Genomic DNA, 19842 nt, shown 5'->3' with positions numbered 1-19842 from the left:
TACAGATCTCGATTCTAAATCAGGAAATACAATAATAACTTAAGACACACAGTGCAGGTTCCCTTCTTAGTTGTAAAGGAGAACAGCCCTGCTACTATACTGGAACTAGAGCCAGAAAAGGAGCTACCCACATATGTCCCATTTCCAGGAAGCAAAATGCAATTGCAGGGATATTCCAGTAGCAGCAAGTCCAAGCAAATGTGTCTCAAATTATTTTTCCTTGACTGTGTTGTTTATGATTTAACTACATCACAAGTATCAGTAAGTGTACTTTGAACAATCGTGACATTTAATTAACTAAAAATAACCATTGTTTACATGTAAATTAGATACTCATTGGAGAAACCATTTCTTTTGAAGTAGAATGATGTTATCCTTATCGATTTGACTGACAAACTTAACTCTTCATTATATCTTTCCTTGCCATCTAAATTATCAGTAGGATTTGATATGACCACAAGACATAGATTGCTGCAGAAGCTTAATACAAAGACCACCTTCTTATTTAAACTGCTATAAGTGAAAATACTTCACCAGTTTCTCAGATTTTGCCTTCAGGAAACATAAATCTGGAATTCCCAATGGGTTAGACAAGATTGAAAAGTATATTGGGCATCCTTGATCTAAGGGGGCTTTTCCACCTATACTGCAGAGTAGCTTTGCTTATTAATTACACTTACAGCCCTTTGTAAATGTGTTTAAAGATTACTCATTTCCACAGTCTAGGGCTGGCGAAATGAAATTACAATAAACTGGAATTCTGTGCCCACTGATCAATAGTGACAAAACCACAGACGTCCTTCTACTGCACACAAGTCCTTCTACTACTTGAATGCACCAAGGACAGTCCTCAGCACTCAGCCAGGCTGCAGCACTGGTTTAAATGACCGCCATGGTAAAATCTTTCTGCATTCCTTTATTTTCCCAATACAGACTCCTGTAATGTCTGAAGCTAATTTGTCATAAAATAGTTGTTTTCTATCTCAGTGTGCCTTACAGTACCCTGTTCTCGCCTGAGTACTTATACAAGTAATGACTTGAGGGGCAGAAGGCAGCAGAGATATTCCAATGCCTTCATTCTTTTCTGCCTGGGTGACATTTTTAGCCAGCAAAGCATGGCCTGTAACAGAGAGAAGGTTCTTACGAATTCAGTTCCATTGTACTCCACCTATTAAGCTCAGTTTCAGAGAATTCAACCTAATTTTTGAATATTCTTTCAAAAGCTCACAAAGCTCATGGTGCAACTTTCTTCATTCCTCAATTCTCAGAGTAATAAAACTCAGTGGTGTTTATTGCCTTGCCTAGAGCTCCATGACTTTTTCTGGTTTGGTTGCTATGGGACTTTATATTTTAAAAGTTTTCATTGACTTGAGTGCAGATGTGGTACCGTTCCTGGCAATAGCACTCTACAGCCAAATATATATAACTATAATGGTAATTTCAATAGCTAGGCTATTTTTTCTGTTTTGTAATATTACTCTGCTATTAAACTTTTATGGCTGAAACTCCTAAATTAGTATCTTCAACATTTCTATACACCTTAGAAAAATGGCTCTTCTAACTGTATTACCCAATACTGTCACCTATCAGAATGTGGCATTATTATTTCTGTTTGGTTCCGGGTTTTTTTGTTCTTTCTCTGTACATTTACCTATTCTACAGTTATACATCAAAATATTATTATTACCACCTCTCCTAATGTCTTAAATCTAGGCACACAGTCCAAAAATGCATCATGTTTGCTCTTTTCATGGCATGCCCATGCTCTTTTCTTCCCATGGTGGGATGGACATTAAGAGTTAATAACTTTTCCGGTCCTCTTTAACAGCCTAGAAATATGGATGATACAGATATGATTTATGTGAATTTGTTGACTGCTGACAAAAAATTAATTATTGCCTCTAATACATAGGACTTACAAATGAAGTGGAATTGAGGGAGGAATCCAGGTTGGACCTAAGGCCACTGCCCTTTTTGTTCAATTATTTGATTTCATTTTATACAGGATGTCTAAGAGTCAGGAACCCAACATGGTGGCAGCTGAATCATTGAAGTTTTTTTCAGCTAAGTGGGTTAATAGCATCTCTATTTTTTTTTCATTTCAAAAAATGAGGTTAAAACAATTCCATTTTGTAGCCAACCTGCAGCAAGAAGACCTTGTCAGGTAGCAGCAGAGATTCCTAGGCAACTAACTAAGATCCAGTGCCTTCCCACAAAGGTGTCCTTGGCCACAGATGTGTCATTTTGCACACTGTTGACCGCATTTATTTGCTATGACTTTGCAGCCCCTTATTAGAAAGACATTTTACTTTTCAAACAACATCCACTCTAAATAAGTGGAGAGCAGGTCTCTGAAACTTGGAACGTATCCCAGACAAAACACAATGCACAAAGCTGTAACTTGTTCAAGAAATGATACCAGAAGTTAGAATATGTTCCTGATGAAGCTGTAAACTTCAGCTGGTAGACTTCTCAAAATAAGGTTCAATCTTCCTGCTTAGTGATGAGTGGGGTGAATAGCACTTCCATCTGTTGTATTGTGCAGAAATAAAATAAACTTCAAAGAGGAAGCTCTTAACCTGTTTGTTTTTGCTGAAATGAAAATACCAATTCAGCAAGTCATATTTTGGAAACAAGTCTCCAGTAATCATAATATTTTTTCAGATGCCAGATGGCCTGGCCTGTTCCCCTGGTTTGTGCATCAGAATAACTAAATGCTTGTATTTCTTGATGTGCCCTTTTAGGGTAGACAATGAATATGTAAAATCATTAAAATTAGAAGATCTGAGATGAAACCTCAGACCTACCAGACCCAGGGACAAATCTGCCACTGACTTCAGCACTTATATTTTCATCACAGCTACATCCCAGAGTTGAAAATATGTCTGTTTTATTTTGACAATGGCATTTCCAGACAGATAGACTGTTTCTTCATATTATTGCTTCAACAGACAATCCTTAGGAGCTGAGAGTGCTCTAAGGAAGCATTTTACAACAGTAAGCAAAGGCACGTTAGGAGTGGCAGAATCGAAATATTTTTTTGACTATTATTTTGAGTGACATATTTTATAGTGCTTTTTTTTTTTTTTTTAACCTGTAAACAGACATACTGCTTTCCTCATAATTACAGGTCAGTACCTATACAATATACAATTGATAACCTGTAAAAACCCAGGTGCTTTAAAAGCTTCCTGAAACGAGAGTTTCATTTCAAATGTTTCCCTTAACAATTTCTTGGAAATGAGTTATCATAACCCACTCACCTGAAAAAATGTGGTGTTTTGGATGTGTTTACAACTGTACACAGATTTCACCTAAATTTTAAGTTCCCTAAAGACTGGTGCAAAGAAAATAAATGTGACAGTTTCACAGGCAGTTAGCAGAGTAAGAAAGAGATGTCTTTGAAAACTCCTCACTGTCTGTTTACTATAGAATACTCTGGAAATTCCTAGACTTTAAGAATGAGAAAGTTAGTTACCTACATTACTTAGAAAGGTTCTTTCTTCAGGACTGTACCTTCACAAAACCAGTACATCTTTCTTCTTCTGAGAATTAATGTACTGACAGTAATCACTAAGTGGGTAAGAATTTAGGGTGGTAGATTGCTGATGGGTATAATTACAGCCAAGCCCACCTTTCTGTAATGTTATTTCATTGACCTAGATGGATGCAGCTTTGCCCACCTTGGATATGACACAAAGAGTGTGTAGAAGTATTACTAGACCAGACTGGTCTTACCAATTATTCCTATCTGACAGGACATGTTTGCACTCACAGCATGTGACATGCACTAAAACCACAAAGACTTCCACCAGATTAGTGTTTCTAGTACAACATTAATCATTATCCAGGGCACACATTTGAAAAACATACGCTTCTGACACTGCACTCATTCGAAACAACAAGCGTTTTAATGCTGACTCCAAAGGGAATGGAATCTGGACTAATGAATTATACAATGAACTCCTGTCATTTTTGCCTATTCCTTCAGCTAATAAGGCAGTATTAGACAATGATTGTGCACATTTTCTTGTCGTGCTACACTGTTACCGTCTGGGTTGTCATGCTGATGTAGCATTGAAGATGAGCTGAAGAGTTACTGTTGATTATTTATAAAGAATTCTGTGGCTAACTTTGCTCTAAATTGGACATGTAATGAATGCCTTACTGCAAAGCAGGGAAATAACACCTATTATAGGCTAGAAATGAATCATTGCAATGGCAAATCATTTTCTAAGCTGCAGTATTTTCTCTGTTATTGCTTTGCTTTAAACTTTAGTGAAAAGCAATTACTTTATTCTTTCTCTTTATTTTTATTGCTGGTGATTCTTATGCTGATTTTTCCCTCTATATTTGATTTGATTTTGAAAAGGCTTTTAGAATTTAAGATTAAATTGAATTGGTGATACTGCCTGACCATCTTCACCTCCTACCTTTCTTACCCTCAACCCCCACTCTGGGTTATGAAGAATTCTTAAGAAAATACATTGAGCAAAATCAAAGCTATTACATTTAAATTGTTTCTTGTTCTAAATAAATGAGACAAATCAGCATCCTCTAGTCATCAGAATAATAAAAGTCTGGGGTTTTTTTATGTTAAGCTTATTATTAATTTAATAGTTCAAAGAAACAAAAGTTTGCTGCATTTGAAGTGTTAACTATTTGAATTTTTCCCCTTGAAGGATCACACATCTCCTGCAATTAAGTGAAATGTATTCAATGTGATACCTCTGTTGTTCTATGCCAGTGACTTAGGTCTGTATAAAACATGTAAATGTTTTCCTTGCAGTGAATTTAGTAAACAGAATGTGGTACTTTTCAGATGCATCAATAATCACTTCAAGTAAACAAAAAATAAAAATCTGACAACAAACAACTTACAGTTGTACCCATAAACCTAGAGGTAATTTTTCGATCATCCATTTTTTCTTGGACTACAACATTTTAGAAAAAAATATATTTATTATCAAAAGTCACTGACAAGACACAGAACTAGTGAAGATTTACGATGTTGAACACTTACAGCAGAAATTAAGGTCCCATATGATGTCAAAAGGGAGAGAAACTTCAAGTGCAGATCTAGAAAATTATCTATATTGTGATCTTTGTATTAGTTCTAGTCAGGTGAGATTAAACCTCAGCTTGCTTTAAACCAAATTAATTCAGCACTAGTGTTCCTAGAAGAAAGCTGCATAGTATGCCTACAATGACTGCCAAGGTGCTTTCAATTTCCTTACCTCAGGAAGATCAAATGATGCAGAACAAGAAATGGAAATGATACTTTCCCTAAAGTTGGATCAAACATAAAGGCAATATTTTCTAAAAACCATAAAATGTTACAAGCAAGTAATGAAATACCTTCCTCTAGGCTTGGGGGCAATCTTTGGTGTAAGCAAACCTGAAAATGTGCTAAAAAAAAATCCTTGAAAAAGGCTCCTTGTTTTTCTACCCTTCCCTGAACTCTGGCCTGGGACACCATGTTCTGTTTATGGCTGTAATGTCAGCAAACACTGAGCTTTCATTCAATTTATTTTGGAAAACTTAGAACAAAAAACAAATTCAGACTTCTTGCATAAGCCTCAGGCAATTGTGCGTGCATTATTTCAGAACAGATATTGCAGGTTAGCTGGAAAATTGCAGTAAAAATGATTGTCTCAGTCACAAAGGTGGCAGTGTCACATCTTTTCAGTCTTCCCAAAGAAGCTCAGGTGAATTACAAATATTAAAAAAATCTGTTAAAATAATTTATCTAGAGAAGTCTAGGGACATAGGTAAGTCTTTAATTTTTTATGTCTTTGAAAGCTCAGAAAATACAGGTATAGCTCGGCAATAACCATGGTGAAAAAGTAGTATGCACTTCAAATTTCAAGAACTACTATCAGTTAAAAATCAGACAGTATTTTTTCATTTCTATTAACAGAAATTTCTTTAAAACCTCACTGCTGGCTTTAAGATCAAATAAAACACAATTGTGACTGCCAGTGAGCCAGGAGATGAGTGATTTAAATAGCTTTCCATCCTTACCATTGATTTAATAAAAAGGTAAGTTAACATCTAACAATCCTAGCAAATTTTCTGCAGCACTAATGATTTGATTGTGTTCTGATAAAAGGCTATATTTATTGCACAATCCAGATTATTAAACATATAATTTTCCATAAAACTATTTTAAAATGTATATTTATTTACCTCTGAGTAATGTTGGAAACTTACTTAAATGCTGAAATAACTGAAGTACAGCAAAAGTACTTTTTAATATTCCAAATTTAGCTTTGTTCTTATGATTTGGACGAATGAGCATAGTTAATTTTAAATTTTTTTAATGTCACACCCTTACTTTCAGGTTCTTTTTTCAAGAATTTGAATGGAAATGGTACAGTAATTCTTGTTGGCAGTTCACCACAGGATAAATGTGTGAACTGAGCACTTGTAGAAATAATCAGATTCTTGGTGAATGTTTGTCACTGTGCTGTTTAGAAGTTTTTATGGAGTTTTACCTACCTCTTAATAGCTGAGATCACACCTGGGATAGGCCTGGTACATTCCAGTTACTGCATCTGTGGACAATAATAGTATGAGGATTTGGCTGGTTTTTTTTGTTTGGAGTTTTTGCTGTCATTTTTTAGACCAATGCAGACATTCAAGATGCAGATTGAGACAAGATGAAACCATGGAAATGTTTTTATTAGCTTTATTTTTCCTTGTTCTGACTAAACTGGAAGCACTAAAGCTGCAGCTAACTTTCTGAGATGAAATATCATCATCACATATGGTTTAGGAGATCCTTGTGACACAAAACCAGAAACTTCAATTTGAGTTGTTGCAAGCAGCTGAATTAATAGAATCCTGTAAGTGAAGGGGCTTATTTTGCATGTAACATTTTAGTTGCATTCAAAATCTAAAGGGCCATTATTAACATTTCATCCTGAAGAAGCAATTATTTCACCATAGATGAGTGAGCAGATAGGAGAACAAGGTCCTTTCTAATTTGATTGCACATGACGTAATCTGTGATTACATTTTGTTCAGCAAGGCATTCAAACAGGCATTAATAAGAATTCCTACCTGTTTTTAGAGCCTGACTAAGAGTGCAGTCTTTCTGGCTTTCTAAATTTTAGAGGAACTTCACCTGTGCAAAATGAGAAGCGCTCCTGTGTCATTTCCAGTGGTGTGGAATTACATTTAGACTCATAATTTGCATTTTATTGTAAGCTGAGCCTTTATTAAGATATACAGGATTAGAGGTGTGTACCTCTTACTAGTGATATCTGTGAAACCGAATCCTCTCTTTTCCTCTCCCTATCCCATAAGTCAAGAAGTCCCCCACAGTTAAGAGTCAGAGGTGAACAACTTTTGTTTTGCTGCACCAATGGTGTGTGCCAGCAAACATTCATTGTGTGCTGTACATCCCTTTAGCTATTAAAATAAACAAAATCCTTTCCTGAATAAGCTTTCTGAAAAGACTCATTACTTTTTATTATGTTTTTTTGAGCAGGTTTCCAGAAGGACTAGGAGAATATTCAGAATCATAGAGAAAAAGTTGTTGACTAATGGCCAGTAAAATTGATTTTTAAAAGGGACATAGTACATACTTTGTGGTTTTTAAACATATGACATCCAATCTTTAACACTTGAGCATGGTACATGAAATAACTAATTCCCAGTTTGTCTGGCCTTACAAATGAGTCATAGTTTTAGAAAACAGCAGAATCATTTAAATCTGCGATTCTGACTTGATGTTTCTTAAAATCATTTATCCCTGCCAATTAAGCAGTGGTGCCTAATGTATTGACAAATGTACTGAATCCACACAGACCTACTGAAACCCTATGTTTAAAGCTACAGCGACGTAGGCACTGTAGCAGGTAAGGAGTTAATGTGCAAAATATTAATAGCCCTGAAGTTTCTTTCTGTCATCAACATATAAGGCTGTCCTTTTGAAACCTTTCAGTTGTAAATAGCAGTTCTGACAGGACGGGTAATGCAGCCTAGGCATCATGCACTGTCTCTTCCGTGGACTTGGAGCCTTTGAAGGCTAGAGGCTGTACAAAGAGAACCGGGAGAGATTACAGGAGAATTTTCAAAGGCATAAAGAGTTCTGAGGGACCTAGCTCCTATTCAAAATCAATGAGTGCTGGACACCTAATTAGCAAGGGTGCTTTGAAAATCTCCCACTCCTTCTCCTTTATGCAAGTTCCTTGCTATAGAAACTGTACTGAAATAGAAATCTAATTGGGAAACACTGTGACCAGAAAACCACTGTGACCAGAGGTGAGGAAGTGGATTAACTGCATATATCAAGATAAAAACTTCTTCTCAGGCATGTTTATTGCACTTGCTGGTTGAAATCAAAATCAAAATCTTCACCAGTGTGCAAACTCTTTTGTTTTTCTCCTTGAATTTCAAGATTTGGACTCTGAAGATATCTTGTCTTTAGAAATTAGTGTGTTATTTTTCAGCAATATTACTTTGCTTTCTGTTATGTTGATATTAGTGTTGCTTTCATAAAATAATATAAAGGCCCCCCCCCCCCCTAGAGGGCAGGACATACTCAGCTTGTCTGTGCTATGCCTGATAAAAGCATTCTTTGATAGTCAGAAGTTGTGTCTGATTTCATGTTACAAGGTAGCAGCTGCAAGCAAGTGGATGATCATTGCTTTCCCACCACCCTCCCTACGCTCTCAGGTTTGAACCAAGAACAAGGAATGACCCGGCAAGCCACTAAATTGCATGTCCATTACCTTTCAAAATGTAAACTCGAGTGCTAGCTCAAACCAGTATGACTTGGGAGATGAAAGCTGGGAACAGGAGAATGGAGAACCCAAAGAGAGTTTGGTGAGACAACCTGTTGTGTGCGTGTTTGCATTATTGTATTACCTACATTCATAAACCAATCCTCTTAAGAGTTTTAGATATGACTGACCTTGGAACAGTCATTTTTTACATTTTCATTGTTATTTTCCTAACCATTATCCTGTGCTATTTCATACATGACATTCCAGTGGATTATTACAAACCAATACATATTGTGTGGCACCTAAGTAAGCCTGGACCACTACAGTAATTAATTTCAGTCTAAATTCTTACACTTTTTCTCATTTTCAAGTCAGGTACTCCCTTACTGAGGCTCTGACTTCTGAAGTGACTTATATGGTTGGTGAGAGATCTTTGCATAACCACCTACAATTGCAGAAAGTATTTTATTTGCCTTATTTCTTCATCTCCTGATAAATGAGAATCAGCAGGGTCACCTGACAGCAAGGAAGCATACCAAAACATTGTATCATTTTTACATATGCTTTGAGAAAGGACTCAATTTTCTCCCTCAGGGAGTTGAAATTAAATAGAAGTGAAAATAGATAAGGCACACGGACTACAGAAAGGTTATTAATTAAGAGTTTACTAATATTTATGCGCAAATGGAATATTTCAGAAGAGAAGCAGGAATGGTCGCTCTCATGCAAATTATTAGAGAACTAAGGTTGTTTTAGTGAGAAGGACAAGGGCCACAGAGACATGCATGGCTCCATAGCAGAAGTTTTTACTAGCAGCTATTGACAGACATGCTGGTAGCTGAGCAGAGATTGGCCTTTATATCTCCTTGGCAATAGGTATTTCTTTTGCCAGAAATAATTTTGGTCTTTCATCCAAGAGAAACTTTACTTCTTTCCGTTAAATATCATTCTACTTTTTGTCATTCTGCCAGCTGATTCAAAGTCTCTGGCTTAGTGCCTCGTTATGACACATTTTCGACTTGCCAAAAAAGAAAAATTTTATATAGAGCCATTCTGGCAAATATCTATTATCATCAAGCAAGAAAATCAAGGTCCCACTTGACATATACATCTGATTTTAATCAAAGTATTAAGACTGATATTGATAAATTGGCCAGGAATTGCTCAAACGGTGACTAATGCTACACTGCCTGTGTAATAATTAGCTTAATGACAAGAACTACTGTGATGCAGCATTCCAATTTTCCCTTTGCATTTGCAAAAAGTAGATAATATTTGAACTTCTGTGAAATAACTGTATGCTTTAAAATACTTTTTGTTTACATTCCATACAATTCTTTCTCTCATCACTCAAATATTGTGCAACACTTAATTAGGATGTCTTTCATAAGGGGACTCATCCTGGAAATTATTCCTTTCATCCAGCTAGAACTTTTCCTTGTTCTAAGTCCGGGTTTTCTCATAGAAAAATATAAAAAGATAAAAATGTTTGGACCATGATCCAGCACATACTTACTAATTTCTTTCACTTAGAATGTATTTTCACACCATGAGTCATACTACCAATGATAATCTTGCATCTTTCAATGCATGCAACTAACCGTACACTGTGAAACAGGTAAGTATATCAAAGTTGTCTCACCTTGTAGATACAATAATTTTTTAAGAATAATTGAAATTAAGAGAGCCCTGGATTGCCAATAAAGAGCTTTTCATTTTTAACAGAAGAATTCAATATGTGAAATTTGGAGGGAAGTTCTTGCAGATCCCAGCATTTCCAACAAAAGCATAGTTCTGATACATGAAAGTCTCATACTTTGGAAGGTGCCTACTACTGAGGCAAACTACTAGTGATTATCCCACCAATGCATCATCATCACAAAGCCTTCAGGGCAGGTTTCAATAACTTGTTTGTCTTACACAGGACAGCAGAGTTTTGATCAGTGAATTCAGTTAGGAATTACTTGCCATGGTGATACACAGCTAGATTTCATTTACCATCATTTTATTACAGCCTCTGCAGCTAGATTCCTTTTATTATAGTTTTGTATGCTGTTACATTTTGCCTTGTAAGCTGGGGGGCAGATGAGTGTATTCCCCACAATCCATTAATATAGTGAAACTTCTGTTTCTCCCACTTCACATTAGCGAGGGAAAAAAAATCTGGCATGTGCACTCTCTGCAAGACAATAGATTTTTAATGAGTCTAATTCAAGAGTATTTCTTGCCAGGAAGGAAAAAAAGGAAAAAATTGCACTGTTTTGTAAAAGTTCTGTTTCTTAAAAAAAATTCTGTACAAGAACTGAACCATTAAAACAGCAAACACATGAAAAGTATATCCAAAAGAACAGGGGATGAGATCTGGATCCATTTTACTTACACCAAGTGTTTACTTAGCCAAGGCACTTAAGCAGCTGCCATTAGATATAAACATCTATCAGACTAACGCAGGCAAAGTTCTCTGTTTCGCACAGTGCTTGCCATGAGATGTTTAGCTTTAGAGAGGGGGAAGAGGTAGTATCTGTCACTTCTTTAAATTGAGATGGTTTGAGGAGCTGCACCAGGCTACTGTACAGCCCAATTTTTCAGAACATGTCAGAGGGCAAATCTGAATTTCGTAATGTTAGTGATGGACTCTGAACCGTAAAAATGCTTAGGCTATTAAGAACTATGAACTTGCAGTTGAGGCAAGCAAAAAGAATTTTCTATATTTCCTTTTCTATACTTACATTTGGATTTTGATGTTCCAAGGAAAACAAAGCACTGTTCTCTAGTATGCCATGCACAGAGACAACAATCTGTGACTTGAATTCTTATAAATAGTTTGTCTTGTCGTCATCACAGTTTCCCCTCTCCCTCCACTCTTACTGAAAACAGTACTTACAGGAGCTAAACCAAGAGGCTTTCCAGGAGTCTTTTCAATGCATTAATTTACTTTTGTGATGGGAGGCTGTGGTCTAGGTCCAACATGGCAGGTCAGTGTGGCACCTATGGAAAAAGAAGAGAAATACACTGAGAACAATAATTCTCTGCAAATGGCAGTCCTTATAGAGAAGACAATGTTTCATCTGTGAAATAATAAGCAAATTAACACATTTAATACATGTGGAAATGTGTAGGAGTAGTATAAACAAACAAGGCCATGGTAGAGCAAACGCACTGCCCCTAAGGTAAAGGCTTTATCTGAGATAAAACATTTATACTGTACTCTGCACTCCTTCCAAATAAATAAAGAAAGATAAACTCAGGCACCCTGCACTTTTCAGATCTTAATACCAAACCTACTGAAGTTCATGAGTCACTGATTTTAACTGGTTTTGAATGAGACCCCTAAGGAGAAAAAACTGCATCCATGGGAATATTCCCTACTATTCAAGCAGTTTGAACATGTGCCTTGACAGAGAGTGTAACCCAACCAATTACCCATGCAACCTTGTATGGGAATAATTATCAGTTTATGTTGTCCCTGCTCTGACCTCCAATAATTACACTGTCAGCCAGCAGACCTCATCAGTCACTTGCCAACCTTATCTGCAGATTGGGGAATAAGAGTTTTGTTTACCTCTCCTTGAGTTACTGGAGAACTACAGAGAACATCTGCAGCATGATTTAAAGTGTAGCTTGTAGTTCTCAAACTCCACTGTTTAGGTAGTGCGAAGCAAAAAGTTGAACAGTTGAACAGGAGGTACCTTTGGCACCCTGAATATTTCTCCTTCAAGTATTCCTGTCATTCTCAATTGTTAACACAGACCTACTTAAATACAGAGCTATTTAAATACTTTTAAATGTTACTTGCTGTAGCTCTTCTCTCTGTTAGCTTTTGGCAATATAAAGGACGGGAGAGCAAAGGTCTGGAGAACTTTGATCCCTTCAAACACTACAGGTTTGAAACCCCACATGAACCATCTGATACAGTCCCTTCAGGTAAGATCATCTCCTCTGACTGTTTACTTGCCAGAATATTATATGCAGCTTTACATTTTATATTTCACACTGTCATAACAGAGAGCAATTTTTTATTTGTGCTTGGCCTGTAAAAAGTATATAGGGACCATATTGTTTGATATTATTTTCCCCTCATATTTCATTGAAATCTCAGCTGCCAGCTTCCTAGCACAGAGTACATTACTTTTGAAGTGCAGTGTACCTTCTAACAATCTCTTATTTCAAAGCTTACATTTCCAGTCATAACTCAAATCTGCTTTTCTCCCTATGGTGCTCTTCCTCTGCAGATTATGGGAGTTGAGTTCTGTTAGAGGATTAAAGCATTAACAGTATTTACTTACATCTGCATTGATTTAATTTTTGGGCAGCTTTACTGAGAATACAGTAAAATTCCTTTTCATTGAAAGGAAGGCTCACAGAATGAACTTTGAAGGGCTGTAGAGTTATTTGGCACTGTTATCCCTAATCTGGGTGATGCAGGAAGGTTTCCACTTTCATATTTCTACAAGTAAAATTACTTAAAAGTATTACTTGCCAGTTTGGGATTTTAGGACCCAAGTTCATCCTGATCAGCATTTCCCAGTAACAAGAACCCATCTGAGAAAATGTCAAGGTGAATCACAACACACAAAGGAGGGGCAACTTCCCACAGATAAGAATTTAAAATCACAATTCTCCTGTGAATCCCAGAAATCATGGTTCTCCTAGAAAATATTACTAATTAGTTTCCCTTGATTTTACTTCTCCTTACAACAAATTCCCAGGTAAATAACTCATTGACGTTTCAGATTTGATACATCAAGTCTGTCAGCACCGCTCACATGACACAGAAATTTGTAAGAAGTATTTACTTGAGAACTTCAAGAATACAGGGAAAACTTTCAGTTTAACCATCTCAGCAATACCCCGTGACTTTTTGTGGCTTTGCTGTCTTCAGTGAGCCTCAGAGGAATATTAAAACAACACTGGGTATTTCTGGTCGGCCAAAGAAACTTCTTATTTCTGCTAAGGATCTAATTGCTTGCATAGAAAATGAAGGTCAATAAAAATCACCACAGAGGTCAATAAAAATCACTTTATTAGTTTGGTAAGACTCCATATTCTCGATTTGGTTTTCTTAACATTTAATACTATAACACTGAATTTTATTTCTTTTCCTCTAGTCTGTTTGCAAGCTTAGCTGTTTAAAAACTGGTATTAAAGAAATTATTAAATTTCCAGAAATTGCTATCAGAGCTCAAAAGGGAAGCACAGACAGTATTTTCTCTCCATCACAAGCTGTATTTTTCTTCCTATCCAGGATGTTATCTAGAACAAAGAAGTGCAGTCAGAAAGGGAAGGAAGTACAGCAACTCCATACTAAAGGCAAAATACAATGCAAAATGAGGAAAAGGCAACAGATGGAGACAACTGCTGTTCCAGACCCATTATACTGCCTCCCCTACTCTAAAGGAATATTTATTGCCCACCTGCTGGCTAAAAAGGTGAACATTTCCTTCAGAACCCAAAATGAAGAACAAAAAAGGGAAAAATAAATTTTAAATGGGTTTTTCCCAGTGCTTAGAAACCAAAATGAAGCACAGACTGAAGTTTATTTTTTTCTTCCTTCCTTTTATTTCTACTTTTTCCTATGAGAAGCCAAAATGGAACTACCTGGATTTGCTCGCTAGAGTTATCACACACCCATCATTTTAAGGGAAATAACTCCTTTCAGTCATTATAGGAGCAAAGGAAAGAATGAACCAATCTTTCTCAAAGCAACACCGACAAACATATTGTTGACTTAAACCCTTATTTTCAGTATAAAATTCAGTCTGAAGAAACCTAGTTTATGAAGACAAACTCCTGAAACACAAATCCATTATTTGAACCTTTACTCCAGGAGTCTGAAGCCTGGCTGAATTTGTACCTACTTTGATATTGGCCCAGCAACCTCTGGTTTTGTACTTCCAAGGCTGGTAAGGAAAAGCCAAGGCGTGGAAGAAAACTGCTACACAGTTTAATTAGTGACTTCATGAACTGCAACTGCTTAGCACTTATGCATATTAATGTTCTTCAATGTCTCACTGACTGTTCTGGGGAGGATAAAGCACCACAGGCTTTATCCTGTGATACCGGAAAATGGTTTCTCTGCTCAAAACCTGGAAATATCCAAGGAAAGGTCTTATCAAAGTTCTTGGAACATTTCACCTCACCTAAGTAACCTGTGATTTGGAGGGAATTCTACTCAGACAGAGCTCCTGATACTCTGATACTGATGTTGATACTGAACTTCAGAATATCAGAGCTGCTCAGACTGGAAGGAAAATCAAGAGCTTCAGAGACCTGCACCAGTCCTTGAAAGAAAGCAAGAATTCCCCTTTTTCTACTGAGAATACCACCTAAAGACTGAAAAACTGTCCAGAAAGGAATGAAGACCTAAAACCAGCTGCAAATAATATTCTGATTTCCAAGCCTCTGTGAGACTTCTGCATGACTACATTTCAGGAATCTTTTTTGAAAGTCATTTTTTGGCTACAAGAACTTGTAGTATCCTCAGTCTCACACAATATTAATTATTTAAATAGCATCTCAACAAACAGATCCTGCTCTACCTGCCACTAAAATGCAAGCTCATGCAGAATAAGCTTCTCAACTGCTCATCCTGGCCTTTCAGATATAAAACATAAGACAAATGGAGAACATAAAAACAATTCCAGCATAACACAAAGAAAGGAACAGATTTCTTAAAATGTTTTTGTATCTATAAAATGCATGCACTTCTGTAAAGTGACACAATAACATCTACAGTAAAATATTAAACAGTTGCTCATGTTAACTAGATGAGAGTGATATAAAACCAAACAGGTTTGGTTTTTTCCTTTTAAATTCACCCAGAGGTCTTCCATAGTATGTAAGAAATTATTTGCAGAAATAGCAGGTATTTCAAATGGTTGGTCTGTTATTACAGTTGAAAGAGTAATAACCTTTGCTAGATCATTTTCAAGACACCAATAAAGCTGCATTAGGAATATTTCAAAATACAATATTGGTACACTGTCAGTGATTTTAGTTTTATAACGAGCATTTTTGCCATTTGCATCATTAGCATCATTTGCAACTGCTAACGCTGCTTGTTCACAAATTAATATAAAATTGGCTATTTGCTTCCAGCTAACTACCCAGATAATGTGATGAACATGGATCATCATTGGATGTGAAAGATATTTAAAAATATTTTGATAATTCCTACTCATCCACAAAAACGGATTTACAACTCTAGAATATATTTCATTGTATCAGGTTCAGAAATCGTGGAAACATGCTTATCTTTATAAAATCATTCTCTGTAAATGATGGAAATAAAAGGATTTGAAAATGTCTCCAAACTATTAGTAGTTTCTTCTGTAATTTTGAGAATATCTTGATGTGCAACTGAGTTGTCAGTTTTGGAATTATATCAGAATAAGCAAGGTAAAATCAGAACAAAATAAGCAAGATAAGATTAGAAAGATATTTTTAGGCTGAATATTATTTAGGCTTTTTTTCCATTACTTGAAAAATAAGCAAAAGAAACTTATCATGTATGTGCTTAGGTTCATGACACAGCAATTTAACTGGAGAATAAACCTCAGTAAGGAATCAAAGAAAATTTATCAACATGAAAATTCAGATCTAAAAATTTAGCACACTAGAAAGCAGAAATAGAGATTCCATTAAGTGGCAAATACTGTTCTGCAACTAACTGATTTCATATTCCTATTTCAAGAAATGAGCTTATCTCATTCCAAATCCAGCCACTCGTGCTGGAATAAGTACGGATTTCTCTGAAAACCACCACTGTTAACAAGCACTGAATGCTGGCAAGAGATTTTTCTTTATGAGCAACATTGCAAATAAACTCAGGGGAGTGTGTGCATACTTATATGAGGAAATATTTAAATGTCCTTTCCTAAAGCCAAGTTGTTGTAATATATCAGCATTGAGAATTAATTTATTGATTCCTATCTCAGATACAACATCTTGAGAAATATTTACTGGAGATGAATAAACTTTGAAATCAAATTTAGTTTTCCATGACACCCGTTAAAATGAGAGTTAATTTCAATAATTCATTAAAGGATTGATTCACTGATAGTTTTAACACATCTTGAGAATATCTATCTACCTGAAAGTTACCATGTTAGTATACTATATAACTTTAAAAAAAAATAATCTATGCCTTACTGTCTTTTGAGTTTTAGAGGAAAAGGTGAGTTTTCTAATGTACGTCAGACAACTGGTCCTTCTCATAGCTGATTCTCCTCTTGGCAAGGGCTGGTATCAGGGGAGCAGGACTGTAAACATGCAGAGCATTAGACAGCAGGAAACAGCACAAACCAAAGCTCTATCACTCCACCAATAGTTCCAGTACACTTTTTACAGTTCAGGTACCACAGAGTATAATTTCTTGTCTGTCAAGTCCTTATTGAAGAGAATAGGAAGGAAGAATAGGCTTCTCACTTATCCAAGTGATGGATTATCCTGTGCTGTCTACATTACCTGCTACACCTTTCCTTCTGTCTATTTTGAGGTGCCATAAATGTCCCTGCTAAGTCCTGTGAGCCACTGTTAAGGTCTACATAGGGCATAAAGAAAGAAGGATGATGACTTCCTTGATGGAAGCTGATCATCTACCTCCAAGCACACTGTGATGCTAGTAGCGAAGAAATTTCTTCTTGCTCCCATGCCCCTAATAGGCAATTAGCTTTTACTCCATAAAATTATAGCATGTTCCTTATTTCAGTTTACATAATTTCAAGTGTTAATTATTGGTTATAAAATTGCCATTTTAAAAATTCCACATAACTATTTCCTACTATAAGCTTCTGCATCTCTGATTTAAACATATGGACGCTGAGCTATGGAGCACCCTATTTATTTTTAGATGTTGTAGCTTTATTTTTGAAAATTTCATTCTTGTGTTTAAGGATAAAATATGTGTATCTATGTCTGTATCAGTATCAATGGCATAAGAACAGCAGGTTAGCTGGAAAATGCAACTACACTGCTGCTCTGAATTGTCTCTGATAGTGTCCCCAGATCATAGAACATTATCTGAGCACATCAGAGTGCTCTGCAGCTCTTTTAAGTCCTGTCTCTACACAAATATTTTCAACTGGCAGCTACCATACAGAGCAGAACACAGAGTCTCACAGTGTGATCTAAGTTGGCAGGGATATTTGCATGCCATTGTGCACGGATTTTTATATGGAAAGGGATAGCAGGAACCTCCTCTCTGAAGTCAGCAAACCCAGACCAATTTACAGCAGACAGGAGCTGGTTCTCAATATACTCAGCTGCTCCTTTACCTGGTTTATTTGTCAAAGACTCAATAACTCTATCTGCTGAAAATGAAAGTGCACGTCTAAGCATAACAGATCAACTTGAACATTTACTACAGCTGAGATGCCAGATTCAGCAAGATCCACATTCAGATTAAGATGTTTGTTAATGAAATACCTGGGCATATGGCTAATTTATGCTTCGCAAGCAACTCCTGTAGCCCAGCTACTGTGACTGTCATAAAATATATAGTTGTGCAATTCATCTGGCTAGATTAAAATCACAAGCTCATAGTGCATCAAAGACAGCTTTATACTTAGACTGTGGGTCCTGACAGCAAAGATAGAAAATTTCACTATTATTTAATTAAATAAAGGAGAAAGAAAAACAAGTGGAGCTGTTATAAGGGTATCTATCCCACTTGACTCAGAGAACTGTGTTGATAAGTCATATTCGGTGCTCAGCACATCAGAACTTGGTAAGAATCAATGCGTCTGACTGGCATCCCAACAGGCAGATTAATCTGTGTGAGCTCTCTTGTTTAATAGACATAGCCCAACCGTCTGTAAAATATTATCTTCCATAGTATAAGACACCTAAGCGATTTTTATAATTTAAAGTATTTTGATAATCTGTTCTTCAGCTAGAAGGACCTACAGTCAAAATGTCAACTTTAATCTTATTTTGGTAGCAGGCACCTTCTTAAGAAGGATTCTAGCTACACTTATACAGCACTAAATTTGTTTCTGTTAAAGAGGTAGGGAGATTATATTGATCACAAAAGTGACTAAATGATTTTTTGTTACAGGTCTTCAGTTTGTCTCTGAAATCTAATTCAGCGGACACATACATGCCAGTAATGAGCATGAGCAATCACAATCCACAGAACACTGGAGAAGATGAATATTTACAGGGAGTGAAGAAAGCCAAATAAACTTTAGCTCAGCCACACAGGGTCACTGGTAAAATATTTTACGGGAGTATCTCACTGTAGCAACTTTAAGAACATTTACTGCAGGTGTTCCCCCGGTGTAGCTGTGTTTGTGTCATTATTTTTATCTTGGAATTTTCTTGCAGCTCTTTTCAGCTGCTCTCCACAGTTGATGAGTGTTACTAAAGAGTGTCTATGATCTGTCCTGGAGGTAATGGCTCATCAAACCCACACAACCCAGCAGAAAAATATGGCCAAATGAGGTGGCCTCTGTAAGCTTGGGCAGAGCTGGAACGTGGATATGAAAAAACGACACTAACAGACTGCTGGCTATTCTCAGGTGCCACTCTGTAACACTTTTGCCCTTTCTCTCACTGGAGACAAAGGGTTCACTGCAGAGGGTGGAAATAAATGAAAATTTGCATGTTATGATACAAAAATCTCCAGATTCTCTAAGCAGCGCTCATATATTTTGCATTATAATGACAGAAAATTTGTATCTTGGAGTTCAGGAGCCGTGGGAGCCCTAGGCAGAGGCAACTCACTCCATCAGCGACAATAAATAAAATCTGTCGATGTCAGGAGGAGTTACAAAAGATCTTGCTGAAAATCTGAAGGGCATTAACACTCGTTAGTGGTAGAAATTTGAGCTCTGTGATAGTGGGACAGTACAAATATATTCCATCCAGTCAATCCATCCGGGTGCTGGTGTTTCTCAAAGTATGTTTCCCCTGTTCCAAAAAAGAAGAAAGAAAAAAAGTTCATAGACTTTCAAGATTGTGGCTTCAAATGAAAGAGTGTGGATTAGAATGCGGTCATTTTGGGATAAACTGCCCAGAATTACAGATTTTGGGAACAACCTGCCTGCTCAGTGACATTGGTATTCTTGTCAGCTTCTCTGCCAATAGCAGCAGTACCTCTGACATG

The 19842-nt window shown here is 36.5% G+C and overlaps 1 long non-coding RNA gene across 2 annotated transcripts in view; it reads right to left on the bottom strand.

The window, feature by feature from the left end:
- Nucleotides 1–2375: 2375 nt before the first annotated feature.
- The window catches only part of LOC138108911 (uncharacterized), a 38937-nt gene continuing 21470 nt past the window's right edge, over nt 2376–19842 (bottom strand). The window contains exons 4-7 of one of the 2 annotated variants that reach the window (XR_011150112.1): nt 11620–11723; nt 6502–6557; nt 5238–5286; nt 2376–2592 (exon numbers count right to left, since the gene is read on the bottom strand). This is a non-coding gene — a long non-coding RNA (uncharacterized lncRNA). Of the gene's footprint in view, nt 2593–5237; nt 5287–6501; nt 6558–11619; nt 11724–16886; nt 19647–19842 lie in introns of those variants that run through there. The other variant, XR_011150114.1, reaches the window with a different exon arrangement.

Source organism: Aphelocoma coerulescens, chromosome 4 (assembly GCF_041296385.1).
Source record: "Aphelocoma coerulescens isolate FSJ_1873_10779 chromosome 4, UR_Acoe_1.0, whole genome shotgun sequence".
Classification (NCBI taxonomy): domain Eukaryota; kingdom Metazoa; phylum Chordata; class Aves; order Passeriformes; family Corvidae; genus Aphelocoma; species Aphelocoma coerulescens.
The sequence above is the reverse complement of the archived record's forward strand: the minus strand, read 5'-3'. Positions and strand labels throughout refer to the sequence as shown.